This window comes from Schistocerca gregaria, chromosome 3 (genome assembly GCF_023897955.1).
Source record: "Schistocerca gregaria isolate iqSchGreg1 chromosome 3, iqSchGreg1.2, whole genome shotgun sequence".
NCBI lineage: Eukaryota > Metazoa > Arthropoda > Insecta > Orthoptera > Acrididae > Schistocerca > Schistocerca gregaria.
The window spans coordinates 204786666-204813074 of NC_064922.1; the positions used below are offsets into that span (position 1 = coordinate 204786666).

The 26409-nt window shown below is 42.5% G+C and overlaps 2 protein-coding genes across 8 annotated transcripts in view; one reads left to right on the forward strand and one right to left on the reverse strand.

Moving 5' to 3' along the window:
* Positions 1 to 9243, reverse strand: part of LOC126354037 (uncharacterized) — a 119573-nt gene extending 110330 nt beyond the window's left edge. For 2 of the 3 annotated variants that reach the window (XM_050003379.1, XM_050003378.1), the window contains exon 1: positions 8901 to 9243. The gene's annotated coding sequence lies outside the window, so the exon portion shown is untranslated. The remainder of the gene's footprint in view (positions 1 to 8900) is intronic. The other variant, XM_050003380.1, reaches the window with a different exon arrangement.
* LOC126354036 (RNA polymerase II-associated protein 3-like) overlaps positions 9214 to 26409 on the forward strand; it is a 105445-nt gene continuing 88249 nt past the window's right edge. For 2 of the 5 annotated variants that reach the window (XM_050003373.1, XM_050003372.1), the window contains exon 1: positions 9389 to 9523. The gene's annotated coding sequence lies outside the window, so the exon portion shown is untranslated. The other 3 variants (XM_050003376.1, XM_050003375.1, XM_050003374.1) reach the window with 3 other exon arrangements.

Genomic DNA, 26409 nt, shown 5'->3' on the forward strand with positions numbered 1-26409 from the left:
AATACTAACACGAATTCTTTACAGACAAATGGAAAAACTGGTAGAAGCTGACCTTGGGGGGAGATCAGTTTGGATTTCGTAGAAATGTTGGAACACGTGAGGCAATACTGACCGTACGACTTGTCTTATAAGATAGATTAAGGAAAGGCAAACGTACTTTTCTAGCATTTGTAGACTTAGAGAAAGTTTTTGACAGTGCTGACTGGAATAGTCTCTTTCAAATTCTGAAGGTAGCAGGGGTAAAATGCAGGGAGTGATAGGCTATTTACAATTTGTACAGAAACCAGATGGCAGTTATGAGAGTTGTTGGGGGTTACGAAAGAGAAGCTGTCGTTGGGAAGGGAGTGAGAAAGGGTTGTAGCCTATCCCCGATGTTAATCAATCTGTATATTGAGCAAGCAATAAAGGAAACAAAAGAAAAATTCGTAGTAGGAATTAAAATCCATGGAGAAGAAATAAAAACTTTGAGGTTCGCCGATGACATTATAATTCTATCACAGGCAGCAAAAAACTTGGAAGAGCAGCTGAACGGAATGGACAGTGCCTTGAAAGGAGGATATAAGATGAACATCAACAGAAGCAGGACGAGGAGAATGGAATGCAGTTGAATTAAATCGGGTGATGCTGAGGGTATTAGATTAGGAAATGAGACGCTTAAAGTAGTAAATGAGTTTTGCTGTTTGGGGAGGAAAATAACTGATGATGGTTGAAGTAGAGAGGATATAAAATGCAGTCTAGCAGTGTCAAGGAAAGCGTTTCTGAAGAAGAGAAATTTGTCAATGTCGAGTACAGATTTAAGTGTCAGGAAGTCTTTTCTGAAAGTATTTTTATGGAGTGTAGCCATGTAACGTGGATGATAAATAGTTTAAACAAAAAGAGAATAGAAGCTTTCAAAATGTGGTGCTACAGAAGAATGCTGAAGATTAGATGGGTAGATCACATAACTAATGAGGAGGTATTGAATAGAATTGGGGAGAAGAGAAATTTCTGGCACAACTTGACTAGAAGAAGGGATCGGTTGGTAGGACATGTTCTGTCAGCAACTCAACATCTCCACTATATGATGAGTAGCAATCTATCCTTTTCATAACATTGTTATAGCGTATGTGGAATATGATTACTCCAAAATTCTGAATTGCTACTTCTTGATCCAACATTCAGAGAAACCATGTATTTCTTCTTAAAATGAACTTCTTCACTGTTGCAACTGAATGACAGACAGCACTTTATCTTAAATACGATTATATTGCTCCTATAGTTAAACTATAGTGTGTAAGGGACCGCATCACGTACAAAGTGTGAACATACATTGATCTAACATCACATTAAATCTGTACAACATCAACGAATTACAGTTCTGAACCATCTGACAGCTAAGCTTTGTCTCTCTTCTATGATCCAGGACGTAGCTGCATGGAGTAACTGCCCAAACACTGTAGCAAAACTACCATTGTCTTCCTGCCTTGAAGATATGCTATGTCCATTCATACCCATGACATGAACAAACAATAATAAGTCTTCCAAACACTTTTGCTATTCTAAATTATTTCGCTGAGAAATACACTTTTAAATGTACACATTATTTGTTGGTTAGGATTTTTTTTTTTAAGGGCACAAAACTGCTGTGGTCATAAGTGCCCATAGTTGTTGGTTAGGTAGACAACAGGTTAACACCACTTTATCTAAGTGACATATTGCACCACAATGTGTAACCTTAACACACTCTACACTTGACTCCTGGATGGTGCTAAACAAGCAGCATTGATGTGGCAGCCAGACCTATCTTCACAGTAAGATCTGCAGACTATAGGACACGTAAAATCAAATACAAGAATGTGGTGTCAGCACAGGATATATGTTGTAGCATTTGGCTGGGGATTCTGTCTACTTTCACTACTGTGTCTTGGCCAAAGCACAGAGCACTGAGGAGTATTTTACAGTTTCAGATGCTGTACAGTGTGTTTTGGATGCAGGTGCTTGAGCACAGTGTACTGCAAAATGTTCTCCAATAACAGTAGTGTCAGTACTGTCATCTAAGAGAATTGGTTGCTAAGTGGCGGGTGTAGACAAATGCAACATGGCCCACCCTAGTGAAAAAAAGAGGCACAGATCTCTAAGATAATGACATATCTTTCCCAGCATTCCTTCTTCTGGTGTTCTATGAGATCTAGCATGCAGTCTTATCACAGACCTATGATAGACTTAATGACGTTTCCCAGTGATGTATGACACGTATGTCATTGGAGTCCCCACCAGCTTTTACCTTTACAGGAATGCCTCTCTTATCTGTTGGCCTCCATTGGATACAGCAGACAAAATGAACTCCACTTTCTCCCATGCAGTTATTAGTGTGTCTGTAATTTGAGATTATGATAGAAAATTACACCTTGAATCTTGTTGAGGCTCTTATGAGGAGTGATGGATACAGGAATTTCACTGATCCTCTCAAAGGTGAGCAATTCCTGTAACTGAGCAGGGATCACATTATCATCAGGATTGAACCAATCCCCATTTTGCTATTACATGTTACTTTGGATGAATTTGTTTCCTATATGCACTTCAAAAATTGATTTTGTGGTCGATAGGATTTGCAATCAATTCAGGTACAAACTACTTACCGAGGGATCTCATCATCTCTTTTAGTTCTAATTTCCTCCCATGCTGTGGACAGGGAAGAGAAAGCTTTGTAGTCACACCTTCCCATGATAAATTGATCTATTCCTTCGAGTGAGACTGCTGGGGTCTTGTTACCACCAGCAGGAGAAAGTTTGATCCTCCTCATTGTGGGTCATCTGAATGATCTCTGCCTGAGTACTCTTCCCACGAGCACCACCATGGCACAGCAACAGCTGCCTCATACAGTAATCACTAACTGCAATCCCTGTGCTCCACATTCGACAGGTACGTACTCACACGTATGTACAGGGAGTTTTCACCACTGGTACAAACAGTGCATTCTCTGGATTTTCACAGGGTTACATAAATTCAGTTATCTGATGACACTTTCTCTCTCAAGCTGAGCCTCACTCTCCACAATGGTCTAGTGACTGTGTTAGGTTTAGTTGTCTGAAGTGATCCATTCCCACAAGGGTTGTTCAGTGGAGAGCATGTGCATCATGTTTGTCAACTTTTCCCCCTCTAAGAATGGCAATCAAACCCAGAAGTAGGGATGTAACATGAGTTAAGAGATGGGTAATGATGAGAGAACAGAAGCCTGGATAAAGCAAAGTGAGTAGCCATAATTGGTGCACTATAGAACGCCAGGCTGACAACAAATAAAACACCCTAAAGACCAAATACGAGAAAAGGTATATCCGTAGAACAGAATTGCAGCACAGGAAATGAAAGAGTGCTGTAATGGCTTGGGGACCGGTGTACTCCATATAAATACTCACAAAAGTAGTCAACAGATAGCTGTGATACCACCTATCGCCTTTGAGCCATGGCATAACTGTATTGCATTGTGCGACCTCATAAAGACTCGGCGTCTTTGGAATGGATAGCACCTGCAGAATGCATGTGGGAGAAAGTGATGGCGCACTCTAGTGTTGGATGTTTGTTTTTTTTAATTCATTTGTGAATGATTGTATTGTCGAATTTGAAGTTTTTCCTGAATAGTGCTCAGGATTTTTTGAGGTGGCTGTTGTTGTTGTTGACTTTTTAATCTCTGTAGTTATTGGCTACCGATTTGTTTTCAGTTTTGAAACTGTCAGCTTGAAATTTGTTCTTCAATTAGGGTGAAGTGGGGTAAGTGTAACTATGGGGTTAGTGTAACCATGGCTTATGGTGCCTTAAAGAAGCTGTATTTTTACCTCTGACCTATCACACATATTAATTTACTCCTTTCTTTGTTATATTTAACCATAAGCTGTCAAATCTGACATAAATTGGTAATTAATTTTTGGACTTGAATTGACGTCTACATTTTCACTCTGCGAGTGAGTGACATGCTCCGAATTTGGTGGTCTGTCATTTTTGCAGTTTTAAAGAAACTGCAAAATTTTTTGGTTACAAACTAACTTTTGAATGAAAATTTCAAATATGAGATTCATTTTACTCTACTGATAAAGCTCTTGATATGCCAGTCATGGTTACACTTACCCCAACTTTTTCCCATGTTGGGCAAGTGTAACCAACAGGCTGGGGTAAGTGTAACCAGGGGGGTTACACTTGCCCCAAACAAACTTACCGGAACAGATTTATTTATTTAAGCCGTAGCCTTGTTTTTGCTATCACCCCCCTGGTTACACTTGCCCCAAACAAACTTACCGGAACAGATTTATTTATTTAAGCCGTAACCTTGTTTTTGCTATCACACAAGATCAACTAAACTGGCCTTCCTGTGCATATGGACACCAGAATACTTGATGTGCTGGATTTCCTTGCCTACTGATTTTGTGCGAGATATATTTTATTTTTTATTTAAGTCTACTCTATTTTTTAAACCAAGTTTCCTTTTATAAAATATGACACAGCCCGACAGTGAAGTCCCACTGGTAAAACAAAGAAGAAAAGGATTGCACCAGGAGCTTAAGTTATCACTTTTCAAGATGCCATCCATAAAGAAAAAGATTTTAAAGGAAACAAGAATAATAAGGAGAAAGCAAAACGAAAAACCATTATCGACATAAAAAAGGGCTTGGTAATGAAAAGTAAATCTTCCAAACAAAGTGCTGTTACTTTATCCGAAATGGCATCTCGGAATGTTGTGGGAAAAAAATCCCTGAGTGCTCATGTGGGTAACAAGAAAAAAAAAGACTGGAAGTTGAATCAACAAGTGAAGAAAGTGAAACAGAAGGAGGCCTATCTTTAATAAGTAGTGATGAAGAAAATTGGACCATAATAACACTGGTTGATCTCAGGAAAGAAATGATAAACTGTGAAGAAGAAAGAGACAAACTTTTCTTGAAGCCAAAGATAAAATTACAGCTGGTAGCTTTTGCAACAAACTATAAGAAAGTTCATTTTATTGGCCAAGTTACCAAAATTTGTGATTTAGGAGATCCCGAAGTGATTTTCCTCAGATGCAAAAATAAGACAAAGCATTGGCACCACATTCTACTGGGCTGATAGAAGAGATGAGACGGAAGTTCCATCCTCTGATGACATTTCAGTGCTGCCTGAGCCTTCTTTGAGTCACAGGGGAGACCTAACATTTGGTGTTACATTTGCTTCATACAACATTCAGTGACTAAATAATGGTTAGGGCCTAAGTGTGAATATAATAAGTTGAATTAGGGCAGTTTAGCGTTAAACACAAATTGCCAAAATAATAGAAAGTGAACTTATAAAATGAATTTTTCTTTTCTCTTGATACTAGATATTTTATTATTTTTGTTTAATTACTACTGAAGAAAAAATATTACTTTTGTAGAATTTAAACCAATAAATTACTGGCCTAAAACAAGAATAAATGATCTATGAAGCATTGTGTTTCAGTGTTTTTTGGTTTAGGCTAACACTTATTTTTTAGTTTAGCTAACATTTTCTGTGTATTTCATAATATACAAAGTGGCGTGTGCAAAATAGTTCATATCTCGAGTAAAATTTAAGATATTTTAATAATTTAAAAATCCTCAAATTCAGTAAAAATTGGGTAATCAGGTCACTTACCCCAAGTCTCTTTTAATATGCTCTGTATGGGTACAACAGTGCGAGGTTACACTTGCCCCAAACCATGCGGCAAGTGTAACCTCACAACACAAAATTTTGAAAACAATTAATTGACCATACAGTTTATTTTTTCAAAAACAAAATGTAAATTGTTTAAAAGTCAATAAGTCCAACTTTAAGCATGAGAAATTTCAAAGTCATATCTTCAATAACAAAGTGGCAATTTGGTGTCAAAGTTGAACTATGCCAGAACGTGGTTACACTTACCCCACTTCACCCTAATTTAATTTTGGGTGTTTTTCATTCATTTATAGGTACAGATCTAACTGTTCAATTCAACAGTTGTTTATTAATGGCTGGGATGGGGGATGATATGGCAGCTATCATAAAGTGTTTACAGTTGTATGGTCTAATTGTTGAGTTTTTAGGTTTCACCAGTGTGGCAAGTTACTAAAATTAATGAGAGTTCCTTCTTCTCATACCAGAGAGCTGTATATATCAATGTGTCATCAGAACAATGTTTGGAGGTTGGTCAGAAGAGTTCCTAGTTCAAGCAATCTAGGATGGCCATGTAGGATATTGTGATGTTAACCTACTATTGGTGTTATCATTCTGCTATTTGGTTTTGTATGCATGAGACACTTGTGAGTGATATTCATTTTGCAATAAGGTGTGTACCGAGTCTATTAAGTATAGGTAAGTTTTTTTTTTTTTTGACAGGCCAGAGGTAGATGTAGAAATTTATGAATCACAATTGGGGAAGGATAAACCTAGGAGTGGTGATCATACTGTGGGAACATGGGTGAAGCTGTTGTTTTGGGGGGGGTGGGAGTTCTGAAGTGGTTTTGGAGTGGTGGGTAGGTGTACTTAGCAGATATTGCTTGGTTTAGTAGAGGAGTATACAAGGGAGGGCTCAACTATAGTTTTTGATTGTTTTTCATTGTATAGGGGTTGGGGCAGTAGGGGTTTCATCATTAATCGTAAATCATAGCATACAGTTTAAAGATTATTCAAAAGAGCTTCTACAAATTCTAAAGAGGCTTATTGGGTGGAGGGAGGGGGAGGGGGCAGTTGAGTCCATTACACAAAAGGGGAAGAGGAGCACTTCAACCTGACTATACAATCTCACCTTGATGAGTATTATTGGAGGAAAAGTGTGCTGAAAAAGTTATTGTCCATTAAATGTTTTTGATGGGGTAAAATATATAGGACAAAGTTGGTTAGTTAAGTCTGGAGTTTTTTTAATGTGGTTTGGGGTATTGTGTACAGAGAGAGTTGTGGCTTTTTTGAAGGGGGGAGGGGAGTAATTAGGTTTATGAAATTTTCTTTTTATGAAGTTGTGAATGATGTATGCACATGTTGTTTTTTAATGCAGGTATTATGTTGGAGACTAGTGTCAGTTGGTGGGTAGTGTTCAGGGAACGTGTGGTTATGGATGTGTGAGTCCAGGCATGCTTTGGTGGAGGTGGTGGTGGTGGTGGTGGTGGTGGTGGGAGAGGGAGAGACGGAGGGAGGGAGGGAGATGGCCAGCCTAGATTAATTTGTCATTTGACTGTGGTTGGTAACCACATTTTTATGAAGGGGTTTGTTCATGTATGTAGTTTTCTTTAAGAATTTACTAGTGAAGGTTGTGTTCATTGTTGAACTTTGTATTTAATACTTTGCATTGGAGGGTATTGTAGTGTGGTCTGGTGCTGTGGGTTTGTGGGGGTTAGTGGCTTAGTGGATTTCAGTTGAGCCATAAAGGCCAAGTGAAATTTGTGTTAATGGTTTTCAAGTTGTGTGTAGGTTCCCAATATTGATGGCTTCTTGAACTACACACATCATACAAAATTTACCATACCAATGGTGGTATTTTTTCAGTTGATTGTTGAGGATTTCATGAGCTTCATTTTTATGTTAATATTTACTCTGAAATTGTAACAGGGTTCTTATTGTCATATCCAAGTGAAATTTGTGTTAATGGTTTTCAAGATGTGTGTAGGTTCCCAATATTGATGGCTTCTTGAACTACATACATCATACAAAATTTACCATACCAATGGTGGTAGTTTTTCAGTTGATTGTTGAGGATTTCATGAGCTTCATTTTTATGTTAATATTTACTCTGAAATTGTAACAGGGTTCTTATTGTTATATCTATGTCTACATAGATACTCTGCAAGGCACCGAATGATTCATGGCGGGGTACCAAGTACCACTTGCGAAAGGAGTGAAGGAAAAAGAAATGTCTATACATCTCCATAAAAGACCAATATCTCTTACCTTCATGGTCCCTGCGCAAAATTGGTGGGAGTGATAGGGGTATTCCCCTGCCTGCACCAGAGTAAGCTCACCAGTGCCATAATCCTATATCATTCCCTTGTAGCTTCTCCTTCCCTAACCATCAACTTCCCTTCCACCCTACTGACGTGTGTGTGGGGGTTGGTTAAATCATTAACATAAAGGAGTTTCAGACAAAAGTAACGGTGACTGATTTATTCTCTGGAAGACTGAATGTTATTTTTAGAGGAACGTACATTATAAGCATTAGAATGTCCAGTAATTAATTTTTTTTTTTTAACTATAAGCATGCCCATGTCTTGAAGCACATCTTTCCCAGAAGTGGAAATCTCGCTCTAGAAGCTGAACACGATTTCACGCCAGTACAAATCAAAGTAATGAATCATATATTTTAATGATATCTACAGAGAGCTGTTTCTGTTCAAATTATCCATTATTAGATGCGCTATAACAGAAATAATGATACGTAAGAGATCTGGCATTTTCATTTCTAGCAAAACACCGGCCAAGAATTGGTATGCGAATATTCCGATTACATCTATATCATTGTAACATACTTTAATATCTTCACTGTATTCATGATTCGTAATAGACCTACTGCACTTGTTGAATTGTATTTAACTACACGAGAAAACTAGCACAAAATGGATACTATTCTTATGAAATATTACCAGTGTAGCAGTTCTTCCGCAATCAAACAAATAAGGATGGTGCAAACGGGGAAATGTAATCCAAAATAAGTATACACATACAATAAAAAGAGTAACATTATAGATTTCAGTAAAAGAAAGAGCTTGCAAATAATTTCAGTGATATCTTCAGTAACTCATTTCGTTTAAAAAAGATTCAAGTGCCACCGCTAAAATGCACTTCCAATTGGAAAAGGTAACTTATCAGACATGTTGTATTAGCTATGTAGTATTCCATCACGATGTGGGCACAAACGTGGAGAAACAATTTAAAACAAGAACAACAATCAATTTCCACAAACAAATTTAGCTTACCTTTCAGTCACAGTACCATCACTCATTTTGGCGCCTCCAATTTAAACTGTGCAAAGAGCATAAGTTCAATGTGGAAATCTTAGAAAGGCCGAACGCCTGACACCGCCGCCTGTTACGTGGCCTGTGAGCAGCTGTATTGACATACAGTTGTTATTGAACTATACAATAAATAAACAGAAAAGTTTAAATCTATAAATATATGGTTAATCACAGGCATAATTTGCGTACTTCAGTCTTTGCTGCGCCAAAATAGAATTCTTTCCATTAAGTAAAATTACTTATTTATAAGCTTCGTTATAATTATGTGAAGAATCTAAACTTTCGAAGAGTAAGTAAAACTGTGAAATTATATATTGCGAGTTGTACACATTATTTCGGGCGCAGTGATTTCTACCTAGTATCAAGGCAGACTAATGGTGGCACTGGCCAAGTGTCATTTCAACAATGTGTAACCGAAATATGGTTGAGTGCAGAGAGGTATGTAATCATAGTGTTTGTTTGTGTAGATCGTTGATACATCGCTTCATGTGCAATGTTGTGTGATTGCCGATTGGCAACGGGTAGCTAGTGCGAAGGTATAGCTGCATTACGACTTACGTTGAAGAAATTAGATAGTGAGGAAGGTCAGTAATAAGATATATAAATTATTCAACCTTAACGTTGCTACAAGATTCGCGAAGGACTGGTACTACAGTGAGACTCGGAGCAGCGTCAAAGAAACCTGTCTCAGCACAGTGTCTTGGGAACGTAATAGAGGTGTTATGAGATTGAAACTAACTGATCTGTACGATGTCGGCGTACCCATTACGCGCTAAATGATTCATGAGATGGAAACAACAGGTTACAACTTTCGAGAGGCAGAACAGATTGTTAATCCTACACACACACACACACACACACACACACACACACACACACACACAGAGAGAGAGAGAGAGAGAGAGAGAGAGAGAGAGAGACAACACACACCAAATTCACTAGCTGTTTTACCAATGACTGATCAATCGATGTCATAACCCAGCAAGTAGTTACTTCCAGGAATTTGAATGATCTGGTTGATTCTAATTGTGATTCAGTATTGTTGTAGTGATTAGATATGACATTTTAATTTTGTGAAGTGCCTAATTTTACATTTTTGTATGTAGCCAATCTTTCTACCACTCTAAATATTATTAAGAACTATCAGACAGTACTTTATTACAGATAACCGTATTGTAGCCAAAAAGTTTGAGCTTGCTATTAATGTTGTCTATGTTGTTGTTTGTGATCCTTCAAAAAGAATATCATAACACAGCTTTATTAGTGATACATACCGATAAAATAGTGTGTTGTATTTCTGCAATGTTTCCATCAACAGAAATACATTCTCTCTATCAGATAGGAAGATTTCTGATCTCAGGCAGCATTACAGTTTCATTGACAAATCTTAAAGTGTTTGTTTATTCTTCTGAAACTCATTCCGTCCCAAATTTCTCAGTGTTTTTCTTTATTTGTTTGCTGTGTTAATTAAGCAGCATGTGGGATTACCCATCTATCTTCTCAGCTACTGCTTCTCCTTATAAGCATGGGAGATTGCTGCAGAAATTTGATTATGGAAAGAAATTTTTATCTGCAGAAATATGATTATGGAAAGAAATTTTCTCATTATTATTGAGTTCTCTCTCCCTGTTAACTTGTGGTTACCCACTTTGTGATTTGTCTGCCTATTTCAAGAAAAAGATTTCTCAGAAAGATTACTGTGAAAAGTAGCTGTATTTGTGATGACTATTAATGACGAATTATCAATGAGTGATTGCTTGCAACTTACTTTCACACTATCTATTACTCCTATACTTCATTGATGAAAGAAGATTCATGGAAGCTGTTGGCACTGTTGCCAGCTTTCAACTGTGAAATGCAAAAGGCTGCTGGTTGTACCAAACTACATGACTGAAAACAGTAATCACTCATAGAAATGTGGCAATACTGAGGCAATGCAATAGACATTTAAGCAAAACCACATAATGTGTTTGGCAGACGTTCAAAGCTTCCATGCCCAGCACCATTTGTCAGGGCTCTCCTGTCACAGCTGCAGAACCTGATGGGTAGCACTGTTTTTGTTTTGAAATATTTTTTTCCCCTTCAATATAATTGTCTGTAAATGAGAGACTGTGTTCTAACTTTTGAAAATTATGTAATATTTCCAGATATTTTTGTCATAATAAGGTGACTTGCTCACAACACCCAAGTTGGCCTTCTAAAAACCCCTTGTTCTACATGCTGTATCAACAGTGTATTGTCTCACTCTGATAACAGATCTTGGAGGATCTTAGTGATTAGTGCATCTCTCTTTTTATACCATTGTTCATGTTTCACAAGTGAAACAAATTCTGGAGAAAGTTAAGAATAAGGGAAGTGCTGTTTCTCTGTGCTCTAGATATCAGTTTTCGTAGTACTACTGTGAAATACGAAAGGAGCCAGTGAGAATACAACAGGCAAATAACATTTTTCTTACTAATGATTATAAGTCAATCTCCTGCCCTCAATTATAAAATGTTTTTGAGATCTTTTAATGTATTTGGAGAGAGAAGGGGAGGTGGTGAGGCAATACTAAAATGCTTAGGGCAGCTTCTTCAGAACTATTAAAACTTATTCCTTTTCATATCAGCAATTTAAACCTATGCCGTAAAATAACCACTTTCTTGAGTTTTGTCATGTTGTGGTCTTCAGTCCAAAGATTGGTTTGATGCAGTTCTCCATGCTAGTGTACCCTGTGCAAACATCATCACCCCGTAACTACCACAGCCCACATCCATTTGAACTTGCTTATTGTATTCGAGCCTTGGTCTTCCTATATCATTTGTACTGCCCACACTTCCTTCTGCTATCGAACTGACAATTGCTGGATTCCTGAGGATGTACCCTATCAGCTGACCCCTTATCTTTTATCCAAGTTGTGCTATAAATTGCTTTTTTCTCCAGTTCAATTCATTATCTCCTTATCATAATCTGATCTGCCTATCTAATCATCAGCATTCTTCTTTCTGTAACACCACATTTTGAAAGCTACTCCTCCTCCTCCTCCTCCTCCTCCTCCTCCTCCTCGTCCTTTTTTTCACTCATTGTCTTGCTTCCAGCTCCTTCCTTTAAAAAATTTGTACAAGCTGTGGACCCTTATTACAGTAAGGAATTCAAAAGCTTCTAGCCCCTTCTTGTGTGAATTGCCTGTTGTGCATGTTTCACTTTCATACCAGGCTACATTGCCGACAAATACTGCCAGAAAAGTCTTTAGTAGATGTTAATAAATTCACCTTTCAAGAAATGCCTTTCTTGCTATTGCCAGCCTACAGGTTGCATTGTCTGATTTAATTTGGCTGTATACTATTATCATTGTTTTAGTATTATTGATAGGTTATTCATCTTGTGTCCTCTCTTAAAGACACTAACAGTTCCATTCCGTTAAACTGATCTTTCAATTCCTACAAAGTCATTGATGAACCACAAAGTTTTTATTTCTTCTCCATGGACTTTAATTCCCTTTCTAAATTTCTTTTTGGTTTCTTTCAGAGCTAGCGTGAGGTGCCGGTTAAATAACATAGGGAATAGTATATGACCCTGTCCTGCTCCCTTTTCAGCTGCTGCTTCCTTTTCATGTTCTCTGATTCTTTTAACTATTGTCTGGTTTCTGTACACATTGTAAGAAACCTTTTGCTCCCTGTATTTTGTCTTGTTTCCTTCAAAATTTGCAATTGTGTAACATTGTCAAAATTTTTCATTAAAACTACAAATTCAGGTTTACCATCTTCTAAGAAAAGCCATAAGATTAGCATTACCTCATGTGTTCCTACATTTCTTCAGAACACAAACTGATCTTACCCAAGGTCAGCGTCTACCACTTTTTCCATTCTTCTATAAATTATTGGTGTCAGTATTTTGCAACCATGATTTATTTAAACTAATAGTTTGTTAGTAGTCACATCTATGAGCACTCCTCTTCTTTAGAATCAGCATTGTTATGATCTGCATGAAGTCTGAGGGGTATTTCACGCCTGTATTACATATCTTGTACACCAGGTGGAATAATTCTGTCAACGCTGGCTTTCCCAAGAACCTTCATAATTCTGAGGGAATGTCTCCTACTCCAGGAGCCTTGTTTCTACTTAGGCCTTTCAGTGCCCTATCAAATTCTTCTCACAGGATCATATATCCTATCGTATCTTCACATACTTCCTTTTCTCTTTCTACAGCATTGTCCTCAATTTGTTTCCATTGTATGGTCACATTGAAACCACAATAAAGTCCAAGCCCCAAAGAAGGGACACCACTGAAGTCCTACTTGTTCTCCATGGTACTTCCTGGGGCGCAGATCAAATCACCCTCCTATGTTTGTACCGGTCCCTTATACATTCGATACTAGACTATGGGTGCTTTTATTATGCATCTATATGTCTGTCCCTCTTACTCCACGTCAATACTATTCCCCAACATGGCATCCATTTGGCCACTGACGCCTTTTACACTAGCTCGGTTGAAAGTCTGTAAGCAGAAGCTGCTGGCTACCACTGTCCTACCACTATGACTTTTTCCTCAGCAGGTATGTATGCCGTTTGTCTGCCATGCATGGCCACCCATCCTATGCGTCCTTCTTCGATGACTCCTTTGATCGCCAGTATGGGGCGCGTCCCTCTTCTCTGTTACCTCCTGGAGTTCACTTTTGGCTCTTGCTCCGGCAGCTTAACTTCATGCTACCTGCAACTTTCCCGGTGAGGTGTGAACCCTTCACCCTCTTGCCTTCGTGTGGTGGTCTGTGTTCACCTTGTCTTTCATTTGCTTCCTAAGGACACTACTTCAGCCTCGCTCCATCATCTGCAGTTTCGCAACCTTCGCATGGAACTTCACAATAGTACCTTTGTGTACACTGATAACTGTCAGACTGACCGTGGTGTCGAGTGTGTTTTCATCATCGGTGTAAACATTTTTCGGTATCGGTTTCCGGCACACTGCTGAATATTTACAGCAGAGCTCTTTTCCCTGTATCAGGCCACGGAGTACATCCGGCGCCACAGTCCTTTCAATTGTGTCCTCTGCTCAAACACTCGCAGCACCCTTCAAAGCCTCTTTGCACTGTAGACCACCCATTCCTTAGTGCAACGAGTCCAGGAAAACTATCACTTGCTCACTCTTGATGGAACCACTGTGATGTTTTTGTGAATTCCTCGTCATGTCGGTCTGCTATGAAATGAGGCTGCTGATACTGCTGCCAAAGCTGCAGTCCTATTACCTCAGTCCACTAGTTCTTATATTCCTTCAATGATCTCTGTGTTGCTGTTAGTCAGGAGGTGGTGTCACTTTGGCATTGCCACTGGTCCTCCCTTCATGGGAATAAGCTCCAGGTTATTAAGCCTCTCCCAGTGGCTTGGATTACTTCCTCTTGACACTCTGCCGTGAGAAGGTCATTTTAACTAGGTTGCATATTGGGCTCTGCCCTTTTTGCCATTGCCATTTGTTAAGTGGCGCTCCTCCACCACTTTATGCCCATTGCGCCCAAGTTTTAACTGTCTGTCATTTCCTGGCATAATGCCCACTTTTTAAGCATTTACGTTCCTGCTTGGGTTTGCCATCTGACTTATCGGTCGTTTTCTCGAACGATGTGCAGGTTGTCGACCACAGTTTTACTTTTTATCTGTCGCAGCAACATGGTGAAGGCCATTTAATTTTTACTTCTGGATCTTCGTTTTTCTATGGTATATGTAATAGACCTTTCGCCACAGCCCTGTTTTTAGCCGTCTTCTCTTACATCAGTTCTATAGTTTTGACATTGGCACATATGACACTAGTTGTTTTTGCGCCCACAAAACAAAACAAAAACAGAACAGAACAATCCCATATATTGTTCCATAAAAACACGGGAGAACTGCCGGATATCAGTAACGTTCTGCCACAATATTTCAGCGCAGAGTCTTCTGGCCATCTTCAGGTGAATGCTACTGTAGTAGTACTGGCGAGTACACGCTGAGCTCCGCTATTTAAATCCTTCTGAGGTGACATTACGCATGCGCTGCTCAGCGTGCGTGTTCATAATGGCTCCATGCGCCCTCCACTGTGAAAGCCTGGCATATCAGTATCAGGTCGATTTCCATCTTTATGCAGATAACTACGTCGACTACAAAGTTTCTCTATAACAGGATTCCAAGCAGAGTTTAGCTGATAACCGCCATCTCGATTGATGAGAGTCTCGTTGTCAGACAATCTTATTTCCGCAGATTCATTGATAATTGAGCTCCAAAAGTTTGATGTATGGGCCAAAATTTTTGTGTCGTTGTAATTCATGGAATGGTCTGTGGAAATACAATGTTCGGCGATTGCGGACTTGGTGGGTTGGAGAAGGCGAGTATGCCGTTGGTTTTCCACAATGCGTTCCTGCACAGTTTGTGTTGTTTGCCCTATATATGATTTGCGCATTCACACGGAATTTTGTAAACACCTGGTTTACCCAGGCACAGCTCGTCTTTAACGGATCCCACCAGTGATGAAATTTTGGAAGGAGGACGAAAGATGAATCTCGCTTGATACTTTCTCAATATTCTGCCTATCTGTGAAGAAATATTCCCAATAAATGGTAGATAAACAGTCAACCTGAAGGCCTCTTCCTTGTTCCGTCGTTTGTAGGTCTTCATCGCTCTTTTCACTTGCCCAGCTGAAAAGCCATTCTTCAAAAATGCTTTTTGCAAGTGTTCCAGTTCCGCTTGAAGACTGTCGGCGTTGGAGATAGCATGGGGACGGTGGACCAAAGTTTTGAGAACGCCCATTGTTTGTGCTGGATGGTGACAACTAGTAGCTTGTAGATACAGGTCTGTATGAGTGGCTTTCTGTACACTGAGTGACCAAGTGTGCCATCACTCTTCTGTCGCACCAAGACGTCTAAATATGGCAGACAACAATCTTTCTCTATCTCAATGGTAAACTTTATGTTTTCATGTATGGAGTTCATGTGACGTAAAAATTCTTGGAGACTGTCCAGACCATGAGGCCACACTATAAAAGTGTCATCAACGTACCGCCAAAATACTGTCGGTTTAAAAGTGGCAGAGTCGAGTGCTCTCTCCTCAAAATCCTCCATAAAAAGATTGGCCACCAGGGGAGACAAAGGACTCGCCATAGCGACACCATCAGATTGTTCGTAAAATTCGTTGTTAAATATAAAATATGTAGAGAAGAGAGTGAAGAGAGTGAGCTCAAACAACGCTGTAATGTCTGCACCAAACACACTGCCGATGAGGTGTAGTGAGTCCACCAGAGGCACCTTTGTGAACAGTGAAACCACATCAAGACTGACCAATAAGTCACTACTTTGCAGTTGTAGTAACTGAAGTCAACTGATAAAATCACCAGAATTCTTTATGTGATGTGCACACTTGCCCATCATTGGTTTGAGCAAAGATGCCAAGAATTTTGCTAGGTCGTAGGTGGCTGCTCCAATGTTACTCACAATTGGACGTAATGGCACATTTTCCTTGTGGATCTTAGGCAGTCCATATAGCCTAGGTGGAACTGAACTGTTTGGTTTCAGTCTCTTGATAACCTCCTTCGGTAGAGAACTATTTGACAAAGGTTCTGCTGTTTTTCGCACTACTTGGCTGTAGTTATGAACACGCACGCTGAGCAGCGCATGCGCAATGTCACCTTAGAATGCTTTAAATAGCGGAGCTCAGTGTGTACTCGCCAGTACTACTACAGTGGCATTCACCTGAAGATGGCCAGAAGACTCTGCGCCGAAATATTGTGGCAGAATGTTACTGATATCCGGCAGTTCTCCTGTGTTTTTATGGAACAATCAGTACGCCGGGAAAGCTTTAAACATCACAACAATCCCATATATGCCTAGGAGTGGTTGCTTAAACATTCGGGAGCATCGAAACACCAGGCAACAGCCACTGTGTCAGGCGCGCCGTGCCAGGTAGAGCCACTGTTCAGGGTGGATGGTATCAGGGCGGATGCTTTGCATTTGAAAAGTATCGAGCTCCAAAAATTGGGCCATTCTTCTCCAGCTGTCTCTTTGAGTGGTAACGGTTGGGGTGAAACATTTTCTCCACTACGTGGTCTGTACTAGGATGGATGGGCATACATTCATCACTACGAAGCTGTTATTTCTTATGGAAAACGTCGAAGACAAGTTTGGAAAAGTGGAGTCTCTCAGTAAGATATAGTCTGGTTCCCTGTTGATCAAAACTGCTTCTGCCACCCAATCTGCAGCACTTCATGCTTGTGGTCGTGAAGATGTCCCAATGTGCATTAATCTTCTCCAGTCTGTGAGTATGGCCCAGGGATATCATCCTTCAAACTATGAGGAACACTGGGCCATGCTGGAATGACAGAGTGTTCATTTTGTTTGGCATATTCAGGAAGGTTGTAAGTACAAACACATGGATACTGACATTTTTATTCTGGCATTTGAGGGAGGTACCCTCCCACAAAAGGTCAAGGTTATCTGTTATTGGTGTGATGTGAAGCTGTACATCCCGCCACCCATGTGATGCTTTTGACGCTTGCATTTCAGGCACGTGTTCACGATGTATGGCAGACCCACTATGTAGTGACTTTCTACACCCAGTCCAGGAGGTAGCCCCTGTGTTCCACCATGTCTGTGTGTGTGTTAATTGTCACAACTATCACTCTCCACACTCACCACTTCCCTAGCTTATAAAGAAGAAAATAAGGTACAAGATTATAAATCCCCAGATCATTTGTCTAACACTGAGGTTAGTTAGAAATTTGACCAACTTCATCCTGTGTTGATGACTTCTATATTTGGCTCTGTTACTTCCTTTACCACTCCTCCCTCTTCCTTACCCCAGTCCCACCCCTTTCTTCTCTTTCCCCTCCCGTGCGGTTCCCATGCTCTCCTCTCCAGGTGCCACTCCCCCTCCCTGGCTGAAGAAGTACCGCCCCCCCCCCCCTCCCCCATGGTGTCTCTCAGGCCAGAGGCCTGCTGCCACATCTTGGCCACAGAACACACAGTCTGTGTGCCCCAAGGTTGCCTTCTCTCTCTCAGTTCCGGATCTTGCAGAAGCCCTGCTGCCACATCTTGGCCACAGAACACACAGTCTGTGTGCCCCAAGGTTGCCTTCTCTCTCTCAGTTCCGGATCTTGCAGAAGCCTGCTCTCCCATTGTGCCATACCCTTCTCATCCTATGAAAGAGAAAATAAGAAGAAGAAGAAACACAAGTCCCCAGACAAGTGCCCCCCCCCCCCCCCCCCCCTCCCTAGAACCTCAGGAGTCACCATCTTCCCCCTCGCAACCTGAGTCTGACCTCTTATTTATGGATGTCTCCCTGACCTCATTGGCGATAGATAGTGATCCAGCAGTCTGATTGGCACCAGCCCATTCAAATACCCATTCCGTGCATATTTAATGGAATTGATACTACCGTCACCTCCCAGAGATGCAGTCCCTTATCGCCTTTTACTCAGCAGCTTGTGTCATTTTCCAGGAATCTTATTTTACTGATGATCACTCACCGACCCTTCATGGGTTCCATGGTATCTGTCAGAACCAGGTCGCCCCCCTTGAGAGCTTCTGGTAGCATCTGCATGTTGGTCCATATGGTTATTGTTAGTACGTGGATCCCACTTCGTGCTCCATTGGAAGCAGTTGCCATCCAGGTCCACTTAGACTTTGCTGTCACAGTTTGCAATCTTTATCTCCCTCCTGACAGGCCACCTATGTATACTGCCCTAACTGCCCACATTCAGCAACTCCCTCTCGTCTCCTTGGGGATTTTAATGCCATCACCCTTTTTGTGGCAATGCTTTTTCATCTAGTTGGGGGCTCCTCATTGACCAGTTTGCTGCGGACCACAGCTTTAGGGGAGAGAATTGAAAACACTGTGAAAGTGTACTCGTGTACAGGTCATAACCAATAAATTGTGGTCAGAGTCCACATCTGCCTCCGGAAACATCTTTCAGCTTAATCTCTGGTTTTTAAATCTCTATCTTACCACTATGCAATTAATCTGAAATCTTCCAGTGCTTCCAGGTCTCTTCCCCATATACTAACTTCTTTTCTAGTTCTTAAACCAAGTGTTAGCAAGGATTAAATTAAGCTCTGTAAAATTCTACCAGGGTACTTCCTCTTTCATTCCTTTTCTCCTCATCCATGTTGTCCTGCTATTTTTCTTCTCTTCCTTTCTCTATTGTTAAATTCCAATCACACTTTACGATTAAATTTTCACCTACTTTGACTGTTTAAATAATTTCCTTTATTTCATCATACTTCCTTTCAATCTCTTCCTCATATGCAGAACTGGTTAGTACATAAACTTGTGCTAGTGTGATGGTATTGACTTCATGTCTATCCTGGATATGATAATGCATTCTCTATGCTATTAACAATTGCTTAACCAGATTGTTACTCTCTTATTCATTAATTGGCCTACTTCTGCATTACTGCTGTACTGACCTGACCAGAAACCCCTTTCTTCCTGCCACTACACTCCACTACAGGGTGTACAACTTTGCTTCCACCATTTGCCGATAGATGGTGACAATGGTAAGTAGCGGTCGAAAGAAGCAGACTGCCAACATCAGATAGTTAGCTTGTACCTCGATCAACATATCCTCATTCAAACATTAGTTGACTTGTGTCTCCATCATAAAGTTGTTCTTGATTGAAAATGTCAGTTTACGAGCCTAATTCTCGTCATTTTCTGGAGGGGTTACTGTTTTGTTTCAATATGAAGACAACAGCGGCTGAGTCTCATTGAATGCTCTCAAGTACTCCCCCAGCGGGTTTGGGAGTTAGAATTGGCCCGTGATATTCCTGTGTGTCGTAAGAGGTGACTAAAAGGAGTCTCTCACTTTTCAACCTTTCTGTGATGGTCCCCTGTGGGGTTTGACTTCCATATTTCCAAATTTTCCTGAAGAGCAAGACAATTGGAGAAGGGTGCCTTCCATGGTACATCGTGTCCATAGTGTGTTGATATCTGTAGCCCCCTTTCTCGTCGTCGCATTGCAGTCCTGATCTTTCTCCATCTCTTGTGTGAGGATACATTCCTGGGTGCGGTTTCCGCCATGCACTATGCAATGTCACTTCTGCACTGACGACGACCATGGTCTTCTTTGTACCTTATATCCAACACAGTAGTCAGTCTGTTGTGGTGGGTCCGCCATGTACTCTGTTGGTTGTAGCCCCCTGACAACACAGGGATCGCTCTGCTGATGCCTGCACCTTTAACTCCCTATGTATGCCAAGGAGTAGATTCCTATCTTCCGGGGGCTTTGGGACTCCCGGCAATGGCCATCCTGCCAGGTGGCCCTTGCTGTGGCTGGGTGGCACCCGATGGGGAGGGCCCTTGGTCTGTTTCAGTGGCATCAGGGCAGATGACACGCAATGAAGTGTGGCACATCTTCTCTTGCTGGTGGCCAACCACCAGCAGTCTCTAAGCATTCGAGGGCTCAGTTCAATGCACAAACGTATGATTCCTAATTGTTCCCCTCCCTGGCCACCCCATGGGAGGAACAAAAGGCTAAGGCTGGCAGCGACGCTTATTCACCCCAGTACCTAGTTTGTACGCGAGCTGATGGGGAATCCTTTGTGTCCATGAAGCCTCAGTTCTTTGTAGAGCATTTAAAAGACACGTTTGGGGAGATGGAGGGCTTGTCCAAAATGCGATCTGGGTCAGTCTTGATCAGAAAAGCTTCTTCTGCCCAGTCACAGGCATTACTCACTTGTGACAAGCTGGGGGATGTTTCTGTTGCTATCACGCCCCATAGGAGCTTAAATATGGTCCAGGATATTATCTTCCACAGGGATCTTCTTTTACAGTCCAATGACAAGTTGCATGCCAACTTAAAGTGACAAGGTGTCCATTTCCTCCGGCACGTCCACTGGGGTCCGAGGGATAATCAGGTTGCCACCAGTGCCTTTATCTTGGCCTTCGAGGGTGGTACATTACCCGAGGAGGTCAAGGTGATGGTCTACTGCTGTGATGTCAGGCCATATATCCCTCCCCCGATGCGGTGCTTTAAGTGCTGGAAGTTCGGCCATATGTCTTCCCGCTGTACTTGCAGCCTCATATGTGGAGGTTGTTGTTGTCCATACCATCCCAATAGTCCATGTGCCCCGCCTCCCATCTGTGTCAACTGCAAGGAGCACCATTTCCCTTGCTCGCCGGATGTAGGATATCAGAAAAGGATAGGAAAATAATGGAATACAATATCCTGGATGCACATGGCAACATCTTAAGCCACCGCAATAACTGCTGTTCCTGCCCCATCCGTTGCACAAATTCCGGTTACCTCTGAGCCGTAAGACTACACCTGCCCCCTTGATGGTGGGGGACACTTCCCTCCCTGTTGCTCCTGCACCACCTACTTTGGGAGCAACCCCCCCCCCCCCCTCCCCAACCATTGGGGATGTCCATCCCCTCTTCTAAGCCGGAGAAGTGTCTACCTTCTTTAGCTCATCTCACATAGAAGGGGTCTCTTGGGTCCCTACTTTCCCAGGTTTTCACCAGTGGGAAAGGTGACGCCGGCCAGTGGCTAAAGTGCCCAAAAGGAGCTGGTCATAGGGCTTCACAATCCTCCTCTATTCTGGAGACTGACTCAGTAAATCCCTCCCAGCCAGGAAAACCCAAGGAGCAGTGAGACAAGAACAGAAAGAAGACCAAGGAACTTGCGGTGGCACCCATGCCACCACTACCTACAAGCTCTGCGTCTGAGGATGAGATGGAGATTCTGGCATCCGCTGAGGACCTGGATGTCGCCGGACCCTCAGATGCAATGGATATCACCTCCTCAGGGAATCGGTCAGTGGCAGCAGATGACCTGAGGCCTAAACAGCCTCACTGAACGTTCAGTGCCTTCCCAGCCTCATGATCATATGGTTTTTTTCACCATCTTGCTAAGCTCTGACAACTTGTCAGCCTTCACCCTTTCTTCTGCATTTCTCTCCAAGAATTGGGCAGCTTCTTAGAGGGTATTTGGTGCAGTGTGCGTCTATGTCCGTAACTCACTTTACAGCAAGTGTGTCCCTCTTAAAACACCCTTAGAGGCTGTCGCTGTTAGGATGTGGATGCCTCAGGCTGCTACTGTCTGCAGTATGTATCGTCCACCGGATGGTGAGGTCCCACAGCATGTATTGGCTGCACTGATAGCCCAATTGCCACCACATTTTCTGTTACTGGGCTACTTTAAGGGACATATCCCTTTATAGGATGGATTGGTGGCAACTGGTCGAGGCACTGTGGCACAGCTCGACCTTTCTCTCTTAAATAATAGTGCCTCCACACGTTTCAGTGTGGCAAATGGCACGTACTCCACCATCGACCTTTCAGTCTGCAGCCCTGACCTTCTACCATTTGTCTAATGGAGTGTGCATGACGACTTGTGTGGTAGTGACCACTTTCTGTCACTGCTGTGACGTCAGTCTTCTGGGCGCCTTCCCAGGTGGGCTTCGAGCAAGGCTGACTGTGATTCGTTCGCTTCCATTGCCACTATTGAGCCTCTTTTCTCATGACGCCATTGATATGGTGGTTCACACGATAACCACCGGCATCATTTCTGCAGCAGAATCTGCAATTCCCTGTTCTTCCGGGTCCTCTCGGCGGACTTTGCTTCGTAGTGACCGGAGATCGCTGAGGCGATTAGAGATCACAGGCGAGCCCTCCAACGTCATAAGCGGTACCCATCACTGGAACACCTCCGTACATTTAAGTGGCTCCGTGCTCGAGCCAAACACCTTATTCACAAACGGAAGCAGGAGTGCCGGGAAAGGTATGTCTCCGCCATTGACATCTGTACCTCTCGATCACAGGTTTGGACCAAGATAAGGTGGCTCTATGGTTATCAGACCCCTGTCAGTGCTCCTGGGCTTTCCCTGAATGGAGCAATCTGTACTGAATCGGACACGATTGCTGAACTCTTAGCAGAGCATTATTCTCAGAGTTCTGCTTCTACGACTTACCCACTGGCCTTCCGCTCCCAGAAAGAGTGGTTGGAATGTCAGAGCCTTTAATTCCATACACGCCACCCCGAATCCTACAGTGTTCCATTCAGTGAGTGGGAATTCCAAAGTGCCCTCACCTCTTGCTCTGATATAGCTCCCAGGCCAGATCGCATCCACTATCAGAAGCTCAAACACCTCTCGGTGGACTGCCAGCGACGCCTCCTAGACCTTTTCAACCATATCTGGTTGAGGGTGAGTTCCCATCTCAATGGCGGAAAAGCAGTATCGTACCAGTGTTGAATCCTGGCAAGAACCTACTGGAGGTAGACAGCTGCCACCCCATTAGTCTCGCCAATGTTCTGTCAAGTTGCTTGAACATATGGTGAGCCAGAGGTTGAGTCAGCTACTTGAGTCTCGGGGCCTTCTGGCTCCGTCTCAGGTTGGGTCCCGTAAGGGCCACTCTGCCACCGATAATCTGGTCTGCCTGGAGTCTGCCATCTATACGGCCTTTGTCCGCCATCAGCATTTGGTTGCCGTCTTTTTTGACATGCAGGCATACGATATCACATGGCGACGTCACATCCTTATCACGCTCACGATTTTTATTCAAAATTTTCTGTCGCTTCATTCTTTCTGCGTGCAAGTTGGTTCCTCCCGAGTCCTGGAGAATGGGTCCCACAAGGTTCTGTCTTGAGTGTCTGCCTATTTTTAGTTGTTGTCAACGGTCTAGCTGCAGTTGTGGGAACATTCAGCTTCTTTGTATGCTGATGGCTTTTGCCTGCACTATAGCTCCACTTGCATTGTGGTTGCTGAACGGCAACTACAGGGTGCTATCCGCAGGGTGCAGTCTTGAGCCATCATGCACAGCTTCCAGTTCTCGGCTGCCAAGACTTGCGTCATGCATTTCTGCCGGCACCACACTGTTCACCCTGAGTGGAGGCTTTATCTTGACAGTGACCCTCTTGCCATAGTGGAGACAAGTCAGTTTTTGGGCTTTATTTGTGATACCTGGTTGACTTGGCTCCCTCATATTTGGCAGCTTAAATGATCGTGCTGGCGCCAACTTAACGCTCTTCGTTGGAGTGCCGATCGGTTTACCCTTCTAAAACTGTATCAGGCGTTGATTCAGTTTGTCTCAATTATGGGAGCCTGGCTTACGGTTCGGCATCGCTTCCCACACTGCGGTTGCTCAACCTCATACTTTACTGAGGGATCGGACTTGCAACTGGGGCTTTCCGCACAAGCCCTGCAAACAGCATACTTGTGGAGGCTGGTGTCTCTCCATTGTGGATCCGGTGTCAGTAGCTACTGGCCACTTATGCTGCACATGTTTGTAGCTTGCCCGGGCATCCAAATTACCACCTCCTGTTCCCCAACTCGGTCGTCCATCTTCCAGAATGGCGGCCCTGGTCAGGGTGTATGATGGCAGTTCATGATAGGGCTCTTCTCTCTGGGCTTGAGTTTTTCCCTCTCACACCTCTTTTCTAGGCCCATATATGTATACCTCCCATGGTGTGTGTCCCGTTCATGCCTTCGGCTGCATTTGGCACAGGGCCCTTTAGGCCTTCCGCCACTGCTTTCTTTCCATCCTTGCCATGTTTTCCGGAACTGCTGAAATCTATACCGATGGTTTGATGGTTACTGATCAAGTTGGGTATGCTTTTACTCTTGGGGAACAATCTGAACAATGCTCATTGGTTGATAGTTGCAGTGTTTTCACTACAACATCGTCATTTCTCGCGCCTTAGAGTATATCCGCTCCTGCTCAAGTGAGTCCTTCGTTATCTATAGTGACTCCCTGACTGATTTATGAGCTATCAACCAGTGTTTTCCTCACTCTCATCTGCTGATGGCTATCCAGGAGTCCCTCCCTACTCTTGCCCATTGCGGCCACTCTGTGGTCTTTGCGTGGACCCCAGGTCGTGTCGGCATCCCGGGCTATTAACGTGTTGACACGCTGCCCGAACAGGCTATCGGTGCACTGGTACTGGAGATTGGCCTTTTGGAGTGTGCTCTCCAGTCAGTTTTGTAGCAGAAGGTCCTTGGCACCTGGGGTGATGAATGGCGCTCCGCACCTGCACCCAACGAACTTCAGACTATCAAGGAGACTACCGGTGTGTGGCGCTCCTCCTTGCGAGCCTCTTGCAAGGACTCTGTTGTCCTCTGCCGGCTACGCATTGGCCACACCTGGCTGATGCACGGTTATTTATTGTGCTGTGAGAACCCACATTTCTGTCACTGTGGATCAGCATTGACAGTGGACCACATCTTGGTGGCCTGTCCACTTTTAACTGTGCTCAGGCACACGTTTACTCTGCCTGATACGCTCCCTGCACTTTTAACATGCTGCAGTGGCAGCCTTAGTTTTGAATTTAATTCGTGCAGGGGCCTTTTATCACTCGATCTGAGGGTTTGCCTCTTTCTTTCTTTCTTTCTTTCTTTTTTAAAAAAAACGTCTGACCTTTGGCCTATGGTTTTAGATTGGGGTTTTTAGTGTCTCTCTTCATGGTTGACTTTACTTTTTTTTTTTGTTTCCATGGTCGGCCAACCACTTTAACACTCTGTGTGCTTTTAATTCCTTTTGTCTGGTCTTTGTCTGTGTCTTTCGTATTCTACATCATCCCTTGTCATCGCCATTGCTTGTTTTTTATTTGTTGTGGGTGTTTCATGGCCACGGAAAAAGGAAAAGTCTGGTCCCTTCATCCACACAAACCAACCAACCTCAAGTACGTATCGTAAGGACGTTGTTAGTGAAATAACATGTTAGGAGTGGTTTCAGCACTTCAGGAACAGTGATTTTAATGTCGTAGACCAGCGTAGTGGTGGAAGAGAGAATGTTTTCGAAGATGCAGAATTGGAGACGTTGGTGAGTGGACTTGCATCAAACTGAAGAGGAGTTGGCATGATTAATGGGAGTGACACAGCAAGCCATTTCAAAATGTCTCAAGGCTATGGGCATGATTCAGAAAGGACGAACTTGGGTCCCGTGTGAGCTGAACCCAAGAGACATTGAACGGCGATTGTGTGTTTGTGAACAGTTGCTTCATAGGCAAAAACAGAAGGGATTTCTGCATCACATTGTGACCGGGGACAAAAAATGGGTTCATTACAATAACTCTAAATGCAAAAAATCATTGGGATATCCCAGCCATGCTTCCACATCGACAGCCAAACCGTATATTCATGGCTCCAAGATCATGCTCTGCATTTGGTGGTGCTTGTTATCGAATGCAATTAATACATTTGAGCAGAGCATTAAAAGACAAACAGCCACAATACAGTGAGAGGTACGATAAAGTGATTTTGCAGTACGACAACGCTTGACGCCATGTTGCAAAAGAGGTCAAAACGTACTTGGAAATGTTAAAATGGGAAGTCCTACCCCTCCCGCCGTATTCTCCAGACACTGATCCTCTATCACCTGTTTAGATCAATGGTGCATAGCCTGTCTGACCAACACTTCTGATCTCATGAAGAAATCATAAATTGGATCAATTCGTGGATCACTTCAAAAGATGAACAGTTTTTTTGATGTGGGATCCTACACTGCCCGAAATATGGGAGAAAGTAGTGATCAGCGATGGA